This window comes from Myotis myotis, unplaced genomic scaffold (assembly GCF_014108235.1).
Source record: "Myotis myotis isolate mMyoMyo1 unplaced genomic scaffold, mMyoMyo1.p scaffold_m19_p_3, whole genome shotgun sequence".
Taxonomy (NCBI): Eukaryota; Metazoa; Chordata; class Mammalia; order Chiroptera; family Vespertilionidae; genus Myotis; species Myotis myotis.
The window spans coordinates 180,012,919-180,033,861 of record NW_023416335.1 but is presented as its reverse complement, the minus strand read 5'-3'; the positions used below and the strand labels follow the sequence as shown (position 1 = coordinate 180,033,861).

At 37.8% G+C, this 20,943-nt stretch overlaps 1 protein-coding gene across 5 annotated transcripts in view; it reads right to left on the bottom strand.

The window, feature by feature from the left end:
* Nucleotides 1-20,943, bottom strand: part of SOX5 (SRY-box transcription factor 5) — a 971,461-nt gene that overhangs the window by 810,104 nt on the left and 140,414 nt on the right. For 4 of the 5 annotated variants that reach the window (XM_036296492.1, XM_036296491.1, XM_036296490.1 and 1 more), the window contains one exon: nt 16,972-17,053. The exons of the other annotated variant lie outside the window; for it this stretch is intronic. The gene's annotated coding sequence lies outside the window, so the exon portion shown is untranslated. The remainder of the gene's footprint in view (nt 1-16,971; nt 17,054-20,943) is intronic. 5 annotated transcript variants of the gene reach the window in all.

The following is a 20,943-nucleotide window of genomic DNA, read 5'->3' as shown; positions in this document are numbered from 1 at the left end:
AGATGTGGGTCCCATGGGAGATCTATCACTCCTTTTATAAATCCAGAAGGAGTCCTACAGGGGAAAAGACCCTCATGCTTCTTTGAAATCTTACATGCATCACAAAAGCCAACTATAATGTTCTTACAAAGAATATTAAAGTGCCATCTTATCATTGTCATTTTAAACTAAAAAGGGAAGTAGGCCTAATATACATAATCAGTGAAATTGTTAAGTAGGCACATTTTATTTCTCCAAATCTTACATCTTCTTTGATGACAAGCTTCTCTATTTTTCCTCTGCCATTTCTCTCCCCAGACTGTCTCTGACCACATTAGAGTCCAATTTATTTGTTCAGTGAAGTTGAACTCAAGGTGCACACCCCATACTTATATTATTCACTTTGATTTCTCACTCTCATCAAAACATACCTACTCTATGTTCTCTTAGCCAAAGGCCATACCTTGAACTTCCAAGATCACAGCTGGCCAAATGATAATACAGTTGGTGCCAATACGCCAGTGGTTAAAGGCAGAGACTTGGAGTTACAAGGGAACTTTCACAGGTAATTAATCTAGTCCTTCATTTATAACTGGAATCCTCTAAGTATTTTCAGTATGATCATCTCAGATTCGGTACAACTCCATTTCCAGAGATCAAATTTGGCTTCACTTTGAGGCAACACATGCAATTTTAATTTTCCTTACTGGTCTCTGATCTGGATATACATGGAATCACTTGTGTTTTCTCACCCAGGTGCAAACCACCTCTCACCCCTCTTTGTGCCCCAGAGGAGGATTTCTGTGAATCACACTGAGACTCTCTAGCTCCCTAGCTTCTGGTTGGGTCTTAAATAGGAGGCATCAGCAGGAAATCAGAGAGAAAGAGAAGAGTGATGTCAAGATACATATTTCTGCAGTCTCCTCCTTTCAGGTAAATATCAGAGTCTGGTGATGTCTCTCCAGGCAAATAGAACTCTCCATTTAACTGCTTCCTCCGCCCCCCCTTCCCCCCTTCCCCCCCCTCCCCCCACCCTCCCCCCCATACCTTCAGGCCTAGGCACAGTGAAAAGTCTCTATAGTTCTTTTTCCTAGAGTTCTGTACCAAGCCTTGTTGGTTCTTTCTAATAAAAGCTTTATTGAGATATAATTTATATATCATACAATTCACCCATGAAAAGTATACAAGTAATTGTTTTTTGATATATTCATAAAGTTGTACAATCATCACTACAATCAATTTTGGAACATTTTCATCACTGTAAAAAGAAGTCCCATCCCATTAGCAATCACTCTCCATTTAGACCCTACCCTTCAGCACTAGGCAGCCACTAACCTACTTCCTGGACTTATAGATTTACTGGAGGCCTGGTGGGGTTCCTTGGCCTGGCTGGTGATCAGGCTGATTAGGGCTGTCTCGCCCAGTCCCAATCGGGGTAATGGGGGCTGGCCAGGCTTGGGAGGGACCGTGGGAGGGCTCTAGGGAGTGTCCGGCCCTCTTGCCCAGTCCCAATTGGCCAGACCCAAGCAGCAAGCTAACCTACCCGTCAGAGTATCTGCCCCCTGGTGGTCAGTGCGCATCATAGCGGCTGGTTGAGCAGTCGACTGAATGGTCGACTGATCGGTCTGACACTTAGCATATTCCACTTTTATTAAATAGGATTTATCTGCATATTTCATATACATGGAATCACATAATATGTGATTTCTTGTGATTGGCTTTTGTCACTGAATAATTTTTCCAGGCTCATCTATGTTGTTAGCATATATCGATACTTCATTTCTTTTCATTGTCAAATTATATTCCATTGTGTATATACACCACATTTTATTTATCCATCCATCAATTGATGGATATTTGGATTGTTTCTACTATTTGGTTATTATGAATAATTCTGCTTTGAACACCATGCACAAGTTTTTGTGTGGGCATATATTTTCATTTCTCTTGAATGAAACCAAAAATGGAATTGCTGGTCATATGGTAATTCATGGCTTAACCTTTTTGAGGAACAGCCAGGCTTGTTTCCAAACAACTTCCCATTTTGCATTCCCATTTTGCATTCCCATTAGCAATATACGAGGGTTCTAATTTTTTTATATCCTCAACAACACTTATCTTTTTTATTGTAGCCATCCTACTGAGTGTGAAGTGATATCTTATGTGGTCTTGGTATTTTTAATCCTGTTAACATACTTATAATTATACCCTGAAATAAACTCTTCTCATATCATTTCACTTAAGTCCATCATATGTTTCTTGCCAGATCCAGTCTGACTGAAAAGCCAATTCTATTTTATATTTTTGAAGATTGTTTTGAAATTATCCCCACATTTCACTTTTCAGGCTAAACAATTCTTTATCCAAACTATTTGTTTCTACATTATTTACTCCCCTAATTAACTAGCTTTAAACACTAAGTTGTCAATGTCTTTCAAATTACTTTACCTTTAAGTGACATATAAGCTGACCAGTGTATATTTTACCAAGTGGTTATGTCATTGGTTCTGGACACTATATTTCTTCTACTAATGCATTAAAGGTGACTATCTCTTGTTCTAGCAGCTCAAATAGCAGCTATGTCCTACTTTTGGCTTACATTAAACATAAAATCAACCATAATATCTTGACAATGGAATATCAATTCAGATATCTCCTACCAATATTTGACTGATTTATTTAAAAATTAAATATAGAATTGCTTTAACACTACTACATTTTATCTTGTTAGGTTTTGGCCAACATTGAGTGTATTACTGACTTACTGAGCACCAAATGAGTTAAAATGGGTTAAAGTGTCAAATGCATCCTTTTCCAGAAAAGGTCAGTATTAGTTTCCTCACTTTCATTCTATCTTCATCAAAATTCTTAATAAAAACAATCAAAAGGAAAATCCAAGGAACAGAATGGATGGCACCTGACTACAGGCATCTCTTCAGGTTGATAACCCTATACTAATCTATACCGTTTAGATATGGTTCTTCAACTATTAGATTATATCACCATATGGCACACCAAATCAATTTCTGTCCTAATTTCTCAGAACTTTATGATGTGAAACTATATTGTATAAATGATGACATCTGATAATAGGGTAGCTCAATTAAAAAGAAGTTAATATTGTATGATTGGATCTCAGAGAACTCATACTGGCTTCTTCTGGTGAATATCATTTTCCTTCTAAGTGTTCAGAAATGATCTACAGTATATAATAGTAGAATCTGGAATTTTATTAAAATCCTTAAAACACAGCATTTAAAAATATAAATTTTTCTCCTATTTTAAATTCAGGGTAACAATCACTCATCTTGAGTCTTCTGGCATTTCATTTCTTCTATATTCCATTTCAATTTTATCAATGAGTCTTCAAAAACAATGTCTAGTTAGAAACCACCTTACCCTACCCTATATCCTTCTCCAATAAGTACAAGTTAATGATGGGCACTTTGACCATTCAATACTTAAAGTCAAAACATCTAAATATCACCTTGATTGTTCTCCTTTCCATATCTGTCCACATCCAAACCATCAGTTAGAGCTATTTATAATATATGTATGCAATTTTGACTATTTCTTGCCATTTTACTATTGTCACTGTAGTACAAGCCAGAATCATTCCTCACTGAATTACTGCAATGTTTTCCCCACTGATATCCCTGCTTCCACTTTTGTCCCTCTACAGTCTACTCTCCACACAGTAGCCATGGTAAGCTTTTTTACAATGTACATCAGATCAAGTCACTCTTCTAAAAACAACCAGCTTCCCACTACTCTGAGAATAAAATCCAGTGACCTGACCCTGCCTTCCTCTCCAATTCCATCTCCCTAATGCTCTCACCTCTCTCACCCCCACCACCTGCTTTAACTACACTGGCTTTCTTGCTTTTCCTGGAATTTAACACACTCAATGTCTCTTCTGGATCGTTGCCTTTACCATTTCATCTCCCTAAAGTGTCCCCATAGATTTTCACATGACTTGTCATCACTCATGTCTCAGGGGTCATCTCCTCAGAGAACTTTCCCTGGCCTCTTTATCTAAAATAGCACTTCCAACTCTACCCTTACTCTACTTCATTTCCTTCATCTGATTTATCACTCTCTTGAAATGTGGTATACTTATTTTCTTATCTGTCTTCACCCCTAATATCCAGTCACTTTCAGAGCAGGGGCTTTTTCTGTCTTATTCACCAATATATTTCCCACATCTACAGTAATAAATAACACAAAGTGGATGCTCAAAAATGATGTTTAAATGAGTTGAATATGAACCCCAAATGAATAAATCTGATAATATAAATTCTGATCTTGGTGGAGACAGGGAGACAGGGAGAAGCACATAGGACTGAGGGCAATTGTGGCAAGTCTTCCAGTCACACTGTGCTGTAGAACCCCTACCTGAGAATACTTCATTCACTAACTACATCAATCAACAGACCAACAGGTCCAGTCTGAATCCCCTGATATCAGAAACAGCAGTATATGAGAGCCTTCAATCTCAAGTGTGAGGCATGGGTATTTTTCCCTATCTCAACCACCACTCTCCCAATTATAATAAATGAATAAAGTAGATTGAAGCTAAGGGGGGAAAAAAAAAGCGAAATTAGAATCTGGCAAAAAGCAGACCCAGTGCCTGGGGCAGCCTGGGGCTGATGGATGATGACAGCTAGCAGACAAATCCTGTTCCCCATTCTAAATTCTGTCTACTAAACAAATTAGCAAGCTCATCAATATCTGCACGGCATTTACCTTCTGCAGCAACAGCTGCTGCAAAATCACGATGCTGAATTTTTGGGTTGTGGTCTTGCGGATGGGACACAATGATAGGCCAACCAGGGTGGGACAGCCGATATTATAGGGAAGGGTTGCAAGGGCTTGAAGGATAAACAGCTTAAGGGTTTCCTCTCCTGGATCTACCACTCACCCTTACTCCTCCCCCAATAACTAGATGTTTGAGTGATGAGATGTGAAAAGTTAATTCTTGTGCACATAATTAGCTGTAAAACTTAAAATACAACATTAACTTATTATCCAGAAACTTGTGAGAAATAGAATCTTATATTATGCTTCAAAGCATGGTCCTTTTCGTGAAAACTAGTACTCTGTTTGGAAATTGTATTTTAAAATGGCAAAATTCTTCTATTTGTTAAATAATATGACACAATATGATCTTCTATTTTAATATGAAATAAATTTTGTCCTTCAAAGAATAAAGGAATACGAAATAGAAAATATACAATACAACAAATACATATTTCCCTAAAAGTTTAAAATGAAAATAGCAAAGGGGGAAATAAAGGGTTTTATGATTACTTTTACAGGGAATGGTCTATATGAGCCTACATGAAGACAAGAATGGCAAATAGTCTTAAAACATCTTAGATTTGGGGAAACATAAAACTATGTGTGGCTTAATTAATGACACATATAGTATTTCAGAACTGAGAACCTGATCACTGTTCATTAATTAGGAGAAAAGTAACTGAAAGAAAATGGGAGACACAATCGACTACCTGAATCTATTTCTGGCATTTTCTCATCAGAGCCCTAAAATTCTTCACAGTGTGTCCTTTCATTTATACCAAGAGAAATCCTGTACCTTTCTCTCTGGCTAATCATGCCCCTTCATACTAAGAGGCAAATACACAGTAGAGGCATCCCAAGAGAAGGCAAGCCTTTGCTCACCTGACATATCAAAAGAGAAGGTCATCAAGAATCTTATTGTAGCTGAGTGAAGCCAAGACACAAGACAGATGTGTCGGGCACAGATCAGCTTCCCGTGTGTCTTCAGCAAATTCTACTGTTTTAATCATCTGTGCAGAGGCTGCCCCCACAACACTAATTGGCAGGGTCCCTATTCCACTGGCTTTGCCAGTCTAGGCTGACATTTGTTGACTGTCCAGATCAAGTTGAAGAGCTGGCTACTACTGGGGGTAGATGTCAAGGTCCTTGTCATTTGAAGAGGTCTCACAGAGCAAGTGTGGTTATTCCCACCCCTCCTCTGCTCTCAAGCATTCAGTACCTGTCTTCTTAAGGCACTCACCAAGTTGTTCAATTAATCCTTGTACAATTGCTTATATCCCCATTAGATTATAAGAAAACATGTGTAATTCTTTGGGGGGCATGTCTAGAATAGTACCTGAAAGAGCTGATCAATGCTTTATAAGTGGCGAACACAAGGGTGTTCTATTGTTCATATTTCCCTTAAGTTAAAAATGAAGATGAAAACAAAGTAGAAGGGCATTATTTCAAACAACAAAAAGAGTATTTTAATTTTTTCATAATATTCTTAGTGGCTTTCTGAAGAAGTCTAAGCTTATTTTGCAGATTATGATAAACCTTTTCAAGAGATGGTGAGCTTCAAGAGGTCAGAGATCATTTTCCCTCCCCTAACATAGTGCTTGGCAGTCTTATAGAGTCTAAGTAAATGCCTGTTGATTAATGGGTATTCTATTAAGGCCAGCTAGATATTGATGATTCTCTCATTAATTTTCCTGTCACTCACTATGCCTTTCTTAAAAGAAGAAAGTAATTTTAAAAGATCAGTCCCTTTCGTCTTCAGTGAACAAGAGCCTTATCTAAAATCTACCAGCACAGGGGTGAGGACTGCAGGAGCACTCACCCAGGCATGGAGCCTGGAGGATGGGAACAGATACCACAGAACTAAATTTTAAAAAGAGCTACCATTTGGCCAGCAGCCTCAGATCATTAGAGCCTAGAAGTCTCAAATCGGTGTCTGGTATCGAGCATCTAGAAATCTCAATCAAGAGGAATTTTTTAAAAAGAGCCATCTTGGCCCTGGCCGGCTTGTCTCAGTGGATGGAGCGTCAGCCTGGGACTGAGGGGTCCCGGGTTTGATTCCGGCCAGGGGCACATGCCTGGGTTGCGGGTTTGATCCCCAGTGGGGGGCGTGCAGAAGGCAGCCGATCAATGATTCTCTCTCATCATTGATGTTTCTATCTCTCTCTCCTTCTCCCTTCCTCTCTGAAATCAATAAAGAAATATATTTAAAAAAAGAAAAAGCCATCTTAGAAATGAAGGTGTTGCCCTAGCCAGTTTGGCTCAGTGGATAGAATGTTGGGTCCCAGGTTTGATTCTGGTCAAGCGCACATGCCTGGGTTGCGGGCTCGATCCCCATTAAGGGGCATGCAAGAGGCAACAAATCCATGATTCTCTCTCATCATTGATGTTTCTATCTCTCTCTCCATCTCTTCCTCTCTGAAATCAATTAAAATATATTAAAAAAGAGAAACTAAAGTGTTAATGGTGATTTGAAGGAAGTAGAAATAGTTGAGGAAAATAACCTCACAAAATTCTTTTCCTATTGCTCTCTGATGTGCTGTGCGATTTCAGATGTATGAACAAGTTCTCTGTGCCTTATTTTTCTTATCTATGAAGCTGGTGGTGGAGAAAAAGGCCACTAAATCCCATTAAATGTCAATAATTCTAATAAATATTTCTAGATTTTGTGACCCTTAAAGTTCCCAGAATGTGACGTGCAGAGTGCAAATAACACCATCACAGCCTCCTTGCGGAAATAAACCATCAATCATGCATATTCAGGATTGCTATCTCCCTCGTTATCTATTCTGGGGTGCCCAAAATAAGTAACTTAGGTTATTTTGTGCTCCGATGGGCTGGGGCCTTGCCACGCTTCTGCTTCCAATCTTCCAGAACTCTCAAGCTGAAAACCACTTCCCAACAGGGTTTTCCTGGGTGCCACGAGCACTGACATCAAAGCCATCAGTTCAAGGGTCACATCTTCTCTCCCATTCCCCTGACGTCTCTGTCTGGCCTGCCCTCAATGAAGGAAATGCCCTCTTTATCTCAAGGAAGTGCAGGCTGCTATGAGAAGGAGTCTATTGGTTGCAATTGTTTGAAAGATTCTAATAATTGCAGCGAGGGATCCATCCTCCAGTGTCACGTAAGTTAGAAAATGGGTCAGACATAATGCATGTGGTTAAGTGTCTAAACTGAAAAGGTGCTATTTTATTTTAAATGGCATAGTCTTTACAAAGGCGAAGGTTACTGGTGCAATGCTCTCTCATTTTTAAATGTATCAGGAACATGCCCTCTGAGGGTCAGGCTTTCATTTGCTGATGTTAATTCTTAGCTGCCTGCTCCTCGTCCTTCATTGTACCCTGTGTCTCAGCAGGGCATGCTCCTGATTCCCTGCTATATCCAGGCGGGCCATGTAAATAGTGTTTATGTTAAGGAAATCATGTTCAGTGTGACTGTAGCACACAGAAACTGATGTTGTTGTCACTTTAGATTAAGCTCTTATTTTAGTAAAGGAGGCAACTGGAGCAGGCAGCTGAGTGGCCGAATGAAATATTCAGCTCATTTCATTTAGAGCTGCCCCGTTTCCATTGTTCATGCTGGCAAGACTGGTTAACCCTGTAGATGCCGGCATGGCAGCAGCCCCCACAGTCAGGCCAGGCCTCATCCAGCTAACACTTTAAAATATAGGTATTAATTGATTTTAGAGGGAAGGGAGCGAAAGAGAGAGCTAGAAACATCAATGATGAGAAAGAATCATTGATTGGCTGCCTCCTGCATGCCCCCCACTGGGGATAGAGCTTGCAACCCGGGCATGTGCCCTGACAGAGAATCAAACCATGGCCTCCTGGTTCAGAGGTTGACACTCAACCACTGAGCCACACCGGCCCAGCCAGCTAACACTTTTTAAGTCCTCCATCGACACACCTAGCAGTAATCAGGTGAATGATGTAGGAACAGTCATCCCTGGATGCATCTTTGGGATCTCCTGTCCAATTGTGCACCCCAAATGGATGCTTTAAAAGGTGGTTGTCTGTACTTGGGAAGAGTATGTCTAAATCTCCAGGTACCAGTGGAAGATAGGTGAGCACAGAGATGCTTAGGACAGGGTGTAAGTTAAAAGGCAAAATGTGTTGACCAAAGGAAGATGTTGGGCTTAATTCCTTGAAACACCATAAGTACTGCCTTGTGACAATGAGTTATTTAAAACACATGTAAACATAACCAAGACAAACATACTAGTTATCTATATTTTTGTTTGAAAATTACTATTTGCAAGGATTTATGTATGGACAACCTTAATAATACTTTGTTACTATCCTAGGAGCACTACTAACTGTGTCCTGGACACATTTCAGAATGTGACCCACCTGTTCAGAGACTATCCTACCATTACAACATTATAATCCACTAGAGGCCCAGTGCACGAAATCTGTGCACTCACGGGGGAAGGTCCCTCAGCCCGGTCTGCGCCCTCTCATAGTCCATGAGCCCTTGGGGAATGTCCAACTGATGCGGGAGAGGCTCCCACCACCGCCGCTATGCTTGCCAGCCACGAACCCGGCTTCTGGCTAAGCAGCGCTCCCCCTGTGGGAGGGCACTGACCACCAAGGGGCAGCTCCTGTGTTGAGTGTCTGCCCCCTGGTGGTCAGTGAGCATCATAGTGACCGGTCATTCCCCTGTTTGGTCGATTTGCATATTAGCCTTTTATTATATAGGATTCTGATCAGAAAGTCTTCCGACTTATGAGGCTTTCTCTTCCCTTCCTTCTTTCCTCCCATGCCTCCCTTCATACTTCCTTCCTTTTTATTTTTTTCCTTTGACAAGTTAAAGCAGAAAAGGTAGTTTAGGTAAATGGTCAAATAAATACTATTTCCATATATCAAATCCCTGGTTAAATTAAGGACTTTTAAGTTTTTCACACATAAGAAAATGCTTTGTAGAATAGTTTAATCACCTCAAGGCCCTGAGAAGGTAGAAATTCTTCTTAGTTACAACTTATAAGTATTATTAATGTCCATATAAAGTATTGGTCAACATTTGAAAAAAAATAACTAAGTATTATTATGGAAATGCATTCTGTTCCAAACACATAATGAGTAACAGTTCTATACTAGGCTCTATGCTAGGCTAAAAGTGACCCTTACCTTCATGGTATCTAAATATTTAGTAAGTATTTATTCTGTGGGTCCAGGTTTTGTGGGGGCCCAAAGCTTATGCAATGTTAGAATATGAATACAAATTAAAATTTTAATTTAATGTAAAAGTGAATATTTATTTAAAGTGAAAAATACCCCAATAAATTACTACTTTAAACTACTGAAAAATATCAGAAACATCACAAAATCTGGAAGAAAGCATATATTCATATTAATTAGCTCTCTGACCTCTCTAATGCTGTCCCTCTTACCATTGTTGACTGCACTCTTTAATTGTCTCTTTATAAATATCATTTTCTATAGAGAAAATAGAAAGATAATACATTTTTCATCTAATTTGTTATAGTAATCAAAATTTATTTTTATCTACACATATTTGGAATTCAGAAAACATGCAATTGTACACACAGTGGTGCTTGCTGCCTGTATTATTGCTACAAGTTTGTGCCTTAAAAGCACAGGTATCTAAGATATTCTATTTATGTAATATCAATGAAAAAAAATAAAATTATATATATATGATGCAATAATAATAATATTAACTGCATCAATCACTAATCCCTGATAAGAGAGAATGTCTATTGTGACTGGGCACTGACACAAATCATATCCTAGTAACAAGAAAGGTTTCCACAGAGTAGATTCTGGCTCTGTATGTCTCAAATCTGATGTCTGCCCCACCTGCATGTGCCAAGTGTCATTGCCTGTCAGAGGGCACGATGGCCTCTGGCTCCTCACCTGCGTGTCACAAGGCCCCAGTGACTTGGCAAAGTGGAACATCATCAATAGCTTCACTATACATAGGAGTGTTTGCAAACACCATAACTATATCGCACTTAATTTAAAATCATTCTATCCTCAGTCTGACTCCTCTTTTATTAGACCACACCCCCCACACACACACCAAAACAAACCCATGGCCTCGCCAAAGCCACTGCAAAACAGGAAAGGAATGGAGGAAGGTTAAAGTAGAGGTGCTGGTCATAAATGATTGCAATTAAAATTGTTTACTTTGCTAATTTTACAAAACATGAGATCAACTGAACACACTGTCTACCCAAACCCTGGAAAGAAATTATAAGAGAGAAGGGCCCTAAAGGCTACGTTTGCCTTGGGTAAAATAATTTACTCCTTTTCTAACTGAACAAGTGTTTTTGTTTTCTGTAATAACAAATATCAGATATTTGTCAATAATTGTAATTATAAGTATCTATTAAAAAGAATTTATTTTAAGATACAGGAATCCCAATGGTAATTAACAATAATTGGAGAATTCAGTGAAAAATAAAAAAGAATGGTGTTTGGAGCAAATTTTGTTCTTGGTATTATAAAGCTGTTAGTACTGGTTTCTAAAACAACAAAGACCTTCTGTATCTAAAGTATAAACAAAATGTGGAATTAAAGATTTTATTTTTAAATTGCCACATATTTCAGCAGCTAAAAAAAAAATCAAGATAATGTTTGAGAAGAGCAGGCTGAGTTAGTTTAGCTACTGGCAGGAAAACTATGGTAACATGCATTTGGAATCTTGCTTTCCAAAGAGCCTATGGAAATAAATGAGAAGAAAATAATTCCCCAAACTTATTTTAATGGAATTTTCTCCTATGCTGAGTCTCAGAAAAAAAATTGCAATGTAACAATACATTTTTCTCTTAAAAAATACACATAGTTATGGTCGTATAAATAGGTACAGCATATTTATCCATTAAACAAAATATTAAGTCAAAATATTCTACACACCAGTAATGTAGGAAAAACTTTTTATATTTTTTAAAATAAGGTTTTCATATTGAGTTTATTCATTTGAATTATCTTTGATTATGCATTAGAGAGAAACCAATTCTTTGTACCATATTGTCTAAAAAGATAAAACATAAACTTTCCATCCAAATGTCAGTTCTTAAGAAATCCAATCTATAATTCAGCTACTCATGAAAGTAGCTGAATTTATCCAAGTTTTAATAGACTTCCAAAACCATTCATTAAGAGTTTTAAAAAATTCATCTTGTATTTAGGAATCAAATTCCAGCTGAAACTTTCGGGATATACGGCCCCATTTCTAAAGTGAGTGAAGTGACCTATTTATTAGCTTTTAAAATCTTCATATCTTTTCATTTTGTTTCTTTTCTTTCTTAAAGCCATAGGAACTCGGTAGCAGTGCCACCAAAACCATTAGCAAATGTAATGTGAAAGCGATAAAATATATTTTAAGACATGAAGTTTGTGAGGGAGGGTTGGGGAAGAATAAAGACATTTTGGAATGTTGCTGAGCAACAGCAAAGCTATAACCAAAGCACAGACCTCCCAAACTTTGTAGAAACAGACTTTAATGAACAGAACCAATTATAGCCAACGCAAAGTCAACAACAGGAATACTCAAAGTCATTCCAATACATACTCCAACAGACCAAATTTGGATCTGCCAAGTCTAGTTTCCTGTTTCACTTCTCTGGTCTGTTAACCTAAATAGACAAAATGGATCACTGTAATAGTGTTGCTACCTCAGATATATCCCGAAATACCATTGGGAGTGGAGAATAAAACCACCTACGCCCCACACATGTGCATTTTGGTGAGTGTTTAACTAGTTGTAGGTTGCCATGGGTTCAAATAAAGTATAAAACAGAACTGAAACTTATTATCAAATAAAACATTTAACAAAGACTAATGAAAAAAAATGACTTTTAAATGTCATTGTCTTAAACAGGGGTTGGCACCATTTGGCCTGTGATCCAAATCCAGCTCACTGCCTGTGAAATAAGAATGATTTAATGAATTAACACTTACACACAATTTGATGATAGAGAACATTAACTTTGAACTACAACTAAGTGAAATGTCTTCCCCCAAAAAGAATTCAATTTTTCTCATTATTAGACTTCTGTTATGAAAAATTTACTCAATTATTATCATTACATTTTGAACTATGTCAATGTAAATTTTGTGGGGAAAAAAATTTCCCTTTTAAAGTATGTATGCAATAGCCTCAATTTCATCTAGCCTACAAAGCCTAAAATATTTAGTATCTGGTCCTTATTAGAAAAAAACATTGCCGATACATGGTCTAAAACTATCTAATCTACAGCACCGTTTTAGCCCCACCTACTTCTAGGTTTTATAATCTACAGGAGTTGGCAAAAGTAGGTTTACAGTTTTAAATACATGAAACACAGTTTATTCTTGTATTATTATTTAATAATTACTGTATTTTGATTTGTATTACAACTGTAAACCTACTTTTGTCCACCCCTGTATGTATATATGCATGCATTTGGAGTACATAACATAACTAATTACGTAAAAGATTTACAACTAACTTCTAATGCTTCCTAAATCCCTACCAGGAAAAGACCACAAAACCACCCCTGGAAAGTAGGTTCCTATGGAGAGGTCACAATAATGGATCGTATTTATCTCCCCTTAGAGTAATAAGATGAAAAGGAGATACTGATTTTACCCAATAATTTAGTTTGCTAATTATAATGCCCAATGCTAGTGGGAATAGACAAGAAAACTCATTTATACATTAATTGTAGCAGTGTTTAATGACATAATCTATCTCAGAAAGACTTCAGTTATAGATAACAAAATCCATTGTAATTCTTATACACTGTGATACAGTAAATCCACTTTTGCAAATTCAAAAATATGAAACATGCACACACGTAAAGATGTTCAATAAACTATTATTTACAATAGTGACCTGCCCCTACCATTCTTTTCCTGTTAGCAGCCCTACCATTCACAGAGCTATAGAAATAAGAAATCTTGGAACTAGCCTTTCCCTCGCAATAGCATAGCCAATAATTCCTCCCCGTTAGTCTTCCATATCTTTTTCTGTTTCATCCCTACAGCTACTATCTTGGTTTAAGAACCTGCCATTTCTCTTGAATTGCTGCAATGTCATCTTGGAGATGGATCTGCAAAGTGAGGCCTACGTTTATGCAATTTGGGGTCCCTGTTACAGTAAAAAGAAAAAGGTAAACTTGCAAATACAAAATCTGACACAATGCCAACAGTAAGAGAAGCATACCAGAGGAGTAGGGATATAGAAAGTGAAAGTACTCACAGCTGATTGAAGTTAAAAACTCATATTTTTTGAAAATTTTATAAAAATATATAATCATGAGAATTCATTTTAGAATCCCTACCAAAATGCTGCTAGATGCCCATGCAAGCCAAGCATCATTTATTTAACCTTCATTACAGCTTCTTTATATATAGATAGATACGGCTCCTTACCAAACCATTAGTTCCTAAGGGCTGTAATTTCTAAGCCATCTAGTCAATCATATTGCTAAAGATTATTTTTTTCAAAAATAGAATTCTACACATATTCTTTCCCTACTTGAAAACTTTCTTGCCAATAGGCTAACTGGCACTAATCCTTCCATGATGTCACCTCCACCTACTTCTCCATGATGCATCATTTACAGTTCCTGTATGATGTTATTTCAATCCTGTCATACTTTAGCAGATGTTCTTTCCTCAAACCAAAATTATTTTCTTCTCTTTTCTGGCTAACAGATTTCTTCACATGTTTCTATCCTAGCTTACCTGACAAGAGTTGACAGTAAGCTCTTTGGCCCACAATCCTCCAGTATGACACTTATCACCTACTAAAAGGCCTCCTTCACTATCTGTTTCCCCTGGTAATTTAACAGTTACTTCAGGGCAAGAACCTTTTCCTAGTACTCCTTATTTCCCAAGTGTCTGCATTGAGTAAGTGCTCAGTAATCCTCAAACGAACAAATAAATAAAAAAGGAGGATAAACACATATACCAAAAGGTTACTTTTATCGCTTTTGCTTACTGGTAATGTTAGCACTTTTTACCCTTATTTTAAAATATTTTTGTTATGTGGCTGCACTTGTTTTATAATGGGAAATCTGATTTACAATAAAATATTTCTTAGAGGCTTACTCTGATTTTCATTAGATCTGCTGTCTCATTCTCAAAACTCTGCACACCTGTGAGAGGCTTATCTACATGGCCAACAGTCTACTCTATGTTAAATCATGTTTAGATTCCTGTACACAATTAGCTAAATAAATATCATCAGCACAGCTTCATTAAAGTGTATTTTTCTTAAATATTTCGCAGTACACATATTTCTCGGTAAGTGAGCATCTACTAGAATTTTGGCAAGAAAAATCTTATAAGGGACTTATTTCTTTAGGTATATATTTCAGACAATAACTGAAAAAAATAATAATTTTTTTTTGCCATCTGGAATAAAACAGTGATGACTACTACAAGACTCAAATTATGTTTATATGCACAAAGCCACTTTTCCGAATCACTATTATAATTCTTATCTCCCATTAGGATGCAATAAAAAATTGTTTTAAAAAGGAAAATATCCAAAATAATCTGACAATTCTCCTAAATACAATCCTCATTGAAGCTGAACATATTTTCTCCTTTTTTAGTAGAGCTATCATTATCATTATCCAGTTAAATGCCTACAGGAACTTCAGAGCAGAGATTTTCCCCCTTTTTTGCATGATTTAACTATGTTATTTTAGTACACATTGTTTATATATGCCCTACATGAGCAGACCACATACACAGGGCCTCTTTAGATATGAATACTAGTCAAGAGCACCAAACATGCCAACCACAAGACGTAGGAATAACACCACCAAACTCAAGTTGACACCATTTTAGTAGTTTCAGACCTATTTGCATCCTGCCATAATCTATAACTCTAGTTTAGGTATAAATTCACTGCCTAACCTATGGTATGATGTGGTAGATTGGATCTCCTCCCAAACATGTTCCTGTTCTCCTTTGTGTAAGACGAGCTATTCTGAGTTTATGCAATGGCATGACTTTATGTCTAAGTAGGAGTTCTTTTCCTTAATCGACCCATGCCTGGTTTGGTTGCTGAAGGAAAGACAGTATTCCCCTCATTGCACAGACCTGCATTCAAGAGTCGCCTGAGATGAAGTGTTGTACAGCATAAAGGACACAAACTCTAGAGTCACGTGGTTATGATGCAGAATTCCTGCAATGGCATTTCATGGTCTGAGTTAAAGCCAGTGAGCCTCTTTGAACCCTGGTGTTATATATTAAATTGTGATCTCTCCAAATTCACATGTTGATGTCCTAACATCCGGTATCTCAGAATGGACCTTTGAAAATAGGGTTACTGCAGATATAATTAGCTAAGAAGAGGTCATTAGTGTGGGACCTAATCCAGTAAGACTGGTGTCCTTATATAAAGAGGAAATTGGGACATGGAGACAGACACCCATAGAGGAAAGACAATGTAAAGACATGGAGTAGCCAGCCAGTGTTACTCGGTGGTGGTTGAGCATCAACCTATGAACCAGGAGGTCACAGTTCAATTCCCAGTCAGGTCTCTAGTGTGTGGGGGGCGGGGGAGGAGAATGTGCAGGAGGCAGCCCATCAATGATTCTCTCTCATAATTAATGTTTCTATCCCTCCTTCTCCCTTCCTCTCTGAAATCAATAAAAATATATTTAAAGACACGGAGAAAATGCCATCTCAAGCCAAGGATAAGGGCTGGAGCAGATTCTTCTCGCTCAGCCCTCAGAAAGAACCAACCCTGCTGACACCTTGATTTCTGACGTCTACTCTGCAGAACAGTGAGTCAATGATTTCCTGTTGTTTAAGACACCCTGTCTGTGGTACTTTGTTATGGCAGCTCTAGCAAATTAATACTCCTGATTTCCTCAAATGTCAAACCCTTAATATAAAAGATTCAGGAATATTATAAAGATTAAAGTCACAAGGTAGGTACTCAAAAGAGGCAATGTTTTTATCATATTGAGTATAATATTTGAAGTATTTTATTTCAATTCCTTCAATCGTGCTTCTTTCTCCATTCAGTCAGCCAAGGAGCAGGTGCATCATCCCTCAAAAGCTTGGTACCTCATAAACTCACCTAGAACTTAGATGCAATCTCAGAATGTTGCCACATGGTTAAAGGGAGAATCTAAATATCCTTTCTAGAATCTAAATATAATTTATATTTATTTACAGAAGAATAAAGTTACATGTCTTGCACAGTGTCTAAACAGAGACATACCTGCCACATACAGGGAGGCTTGTCCAAGACTTCTAAGGATCCTCTTGAAGTTTGTCTTTATACCATGGGCTGATTAAAATGTCTAGAAGAGAATTAAGAAGAGCTAAGTCATTCAGAGGCAGATTCATAGCAAGTGGAGTCCAGGCCAACTCTTTTAAACTTTAGTTATTTAGGAAAATAACAGTGAACAGGGATAAGCATGACAGAATACAGAACATCCATTGTACTTCAGAACCCTTAAATTCACATAGACATATAAGGAGCCATTGGAAAAAGGAAAGAAAATACAGAGAATCTGTGTGTTTTTTTATAGGTCTTTCTTGTTTGCTTAATTTTTTTATTTTATTGAATTTATTGGGGTGACATTGGTTAATAAAATTATGTAGGTTTCTGGTGTACAATTCTATAAAACATCATCTATATATTGCATTGTATGTTCACCACCCCAAGTCAAGTCTCCTTCCATCACAATTGATTCCTTCTTTTTATTCCTCCTTTACCCTCTCCTACCTCCCCCACTCCCTTACCTCTGATAATCAACATGCTCTTGTCTGTGTCTATGAATTTTGGGTGTTTTTTTGTTTGTTTGTTTTTTGCTTAATCACTTCACCTTGTTCACCCAACAACCCCCCAACCCCCCTCCCCTCTGAAAGCTGTCAGTCTGTTCTCTGTATCGTTTAGTCTGTTTATATTTTGATTATTATATTTTTTTCATTAGATTCCACATATAAGTGAAATCATATGGTACTTGTCTTTCTCTGACTGGCTTATTTCACTTAGCATAATACTCTCCAAGCCCATCGATGCTGTTGCAAAATGTAAGATTTCCTTCTTTTTTATGGCTGAATAATATTTCAATGTGTAAAAGTATCCACTCATCTACTGATGGAGACTTGAGCTGCTTCCAAGTCTTGGCTATCCTATATAATAAAAGCATAATATGCAAATCAATTGGACAGCGGAATGACCGGTCGCTATGACACACACTGACCACCAGGGGGCAGACACTCAACACAGGAGCTGCTCCCAGCCCACAGGCCCCGATTGCCCGATCAGGGCCTGCCAGCCAACCTCTCGATCCCTCCCCCTAGCCGGCAGGCTCCAATCACCAGATGGGGAATGGAGAACCGGAGGTGGGTGGTGGCAGATGCGGGTGGCACCAGGCCAAGGTGGGTGTGGGCAAGCGGGGCCCCAATCGCCCCACTGCTTGCTCCACATAAAGAGGGCGACAGGTCCAGTGGAGGAGAGGGGTGGGGTCAGCTTCTGGCAGCCAGGGAAGATTGGCCCTGATCGCAGGTCAGACCTAGGGACCCTACCCGTGCAGAATTTGTGCACCGGGCCTCTAGTTGTAAATAATACTGCAATGAATATAGGGGTGCATATATACTTTCGAATTAGTATTTCAGCTTTTTGCAGGTATATTCTTAGAAGTGGAATCACTGTGTTATCAGGCAGTTGCATTTTTAATTTATTGAAGGAATTCCATCCTGTTTTCAAATCAAATGCTCCAAATTCAGAACACATAGAAAAGAGAAGGGATAGTAGGAAATTTAAGGTTCTCATCCTAGGAACTTCAAATTTAAAATATATATATATATATTAAATCAGTTTCTAATGAGAGAAAAGTAAATCCAGGTAAGGGCAGATTGTGAGAGAGGTGCTACTTTAAATGAAGTGTTCACTGCAACACTTAAGCAGAGACCAGGATGATTAGGCAGAGCCAGGAGGGGGCGCTTCCCAGGTGGAGGGAATAGCAAGTACAGCTGTCCCCCGTTATCCAAGGATTCACTATTCATGGTTTCAGTCACCTGTGGTCTACCGCAGTCCAAAAATATTAAATAAAAATTTTCAGAAATAAACAATTTTTAAGTTTTAAATTTTACACTGTTCTGTCACTTTATCTCATCATGTGGGCATTATATCATCTCACATTATTGCAAGAAGCGTGAGTACAATTCAATAAGATATTATGAGAGAGAGAGAGAGAGCCCATTCACATAATTTTTGTTACAATATAGTGTTAGAATTGCTCTATTTTGTCATTAGTTTTTGTTGCTAATCTCTTACTGTGAATAATTTATAAATTAAATGTTCTCATAGGAAAAATCATAGCATATATAGGGTTTGGTATTATCCACAGTTGCAGGCATCCATTTGGGGTCTCAGAATGTATCTCCTGTGGATAAGGGGGACTATTTACCAAGGCTCTGTGGTGAGAGAAATGCCACTGTGTCTGCATGCAGGATGATGTGCATGAGAGAGAAGTAGGAAGTGAATGAGGTTGGAAAGGGCTAAGGGAAGGCCTTGGATTTTAATCTAAAATCCATTAGAGGGTTCTATTCTTTTTAAAATAAAAGGTAACTGTATACTCACATATAGTTCTGAGAAATTAATACAGAGAGATCCTATATACTCTTTTTTTAAATATTTGTATTGATTTCAGAGAGGAAGGGAGAAAGAGAGAGAAACAACAATGATGAGAGAGAATCATTGATCGGCTGCCTCCTGCACACCCCCTACTGAGGATTGACCCCGCAACCCAGGCATGTGACCTTGACTGGAATCAAACCTGGGATCCTTCAGTCCACAGATTGATGCTCTATCCACTGAGACAAACTAGCTAGGGCATCCTGTGTACTCTTTACTCACTTTCCCTGAAAGGCATCAGCTTGCAAAGTTACAATACCACATCAGTACCAAGACAATGACATTGATAGTCAAGCTATAGAACATTTCCATCACCATCAGAATCCCTCATGTTGCCTTTTTTATAGTCCTATCCATTTCCCTCCCATACCTCCTCCTACTTATTGGGGGACTGGGTAAAAATGGTGAAGGGATAAAGAAGTACAAACTGGTGGTGACAAAAACAGTCATGGGATGGCAAGTACAGCATAGGTAATATAGTCAATAATATTGTGACAACTATGTATGGTGCTAAGGTGGGTACTGGAAATAATGGGGGAACAATTCAGAAATTATATAATTGTCTAACCACTGTACTTTACACCTAAAACTAATACAGAATAATATTAAATAAAAACTATATTGAAAATATTTTTTTAAAAAAAAACCCGAAAAGCTTTAATGTATTCACAATTTCTATAATATTGTCATTTTAAGAATACTATACAAATGAAATCATACATTCAACATAAGTATCTGGACATTCATCCAGGTTGGTGTGTGTATCAATAGTTCATTCATTTTTATTGTTGAGTAGTGTTCAATGGTATGAATCCTTTAACCATTCATTCATTGAAGGACAATGTGACATTTCCAGTTTGGGGTTATCATGAATAAAGCTGTTCTAAACATTCATATACAGGTTTTTGTGTGAACGTAAGTTTTCCTTTCTCTGGGATAAATGCCCAGGAGTGCAACTGCTGGGATGTATGGCAGTCGTATGTTAAGTTTTCTTTAAAAACCTGCCAAACTGTTTTACAGAAAGGCTGCACCGTTTCACATCCCCACCAGCAATGCTTGAGTGAGCCAATCTGAGCTTGCCAGAGTGTGGTGGTGTTGCTAGTTTTTATTGTAGCCATTCTGCTGTTCTCTAATGATTAATGATGTCAAATATCTTCTCATGTGCTTATTTTATATCTGTAGTGTTCACTCCCAGGACATGTTTCTTCATGCCTTTTGCCTATTTTCTAATTGGATTTATTTTTTTCCTGTAGAGTTTTGAAAGTTTATATTCTTAACACCAGTCTTTTGTCAGATATATGGTTTGCAAATATTTTCTCCAAGTCTGTGGCTTGTCTTTTCATTCTCCTAAAAAGTTTTTAATTGTTATAATTAATTTTAATTTGATGAAGCTTTCAATTTTTATAAAGTTCAATTTATCATTTTTCCCCCTTTGATGGACAATGCTTTTGGTATAATGAGAAAAATGCTTTGCCTAGCTCAAGATCCTGAAGATTTTATACTTTTCTCATAAAAGTTTTATAGCTTTAAGGTCTGTATTTAAGT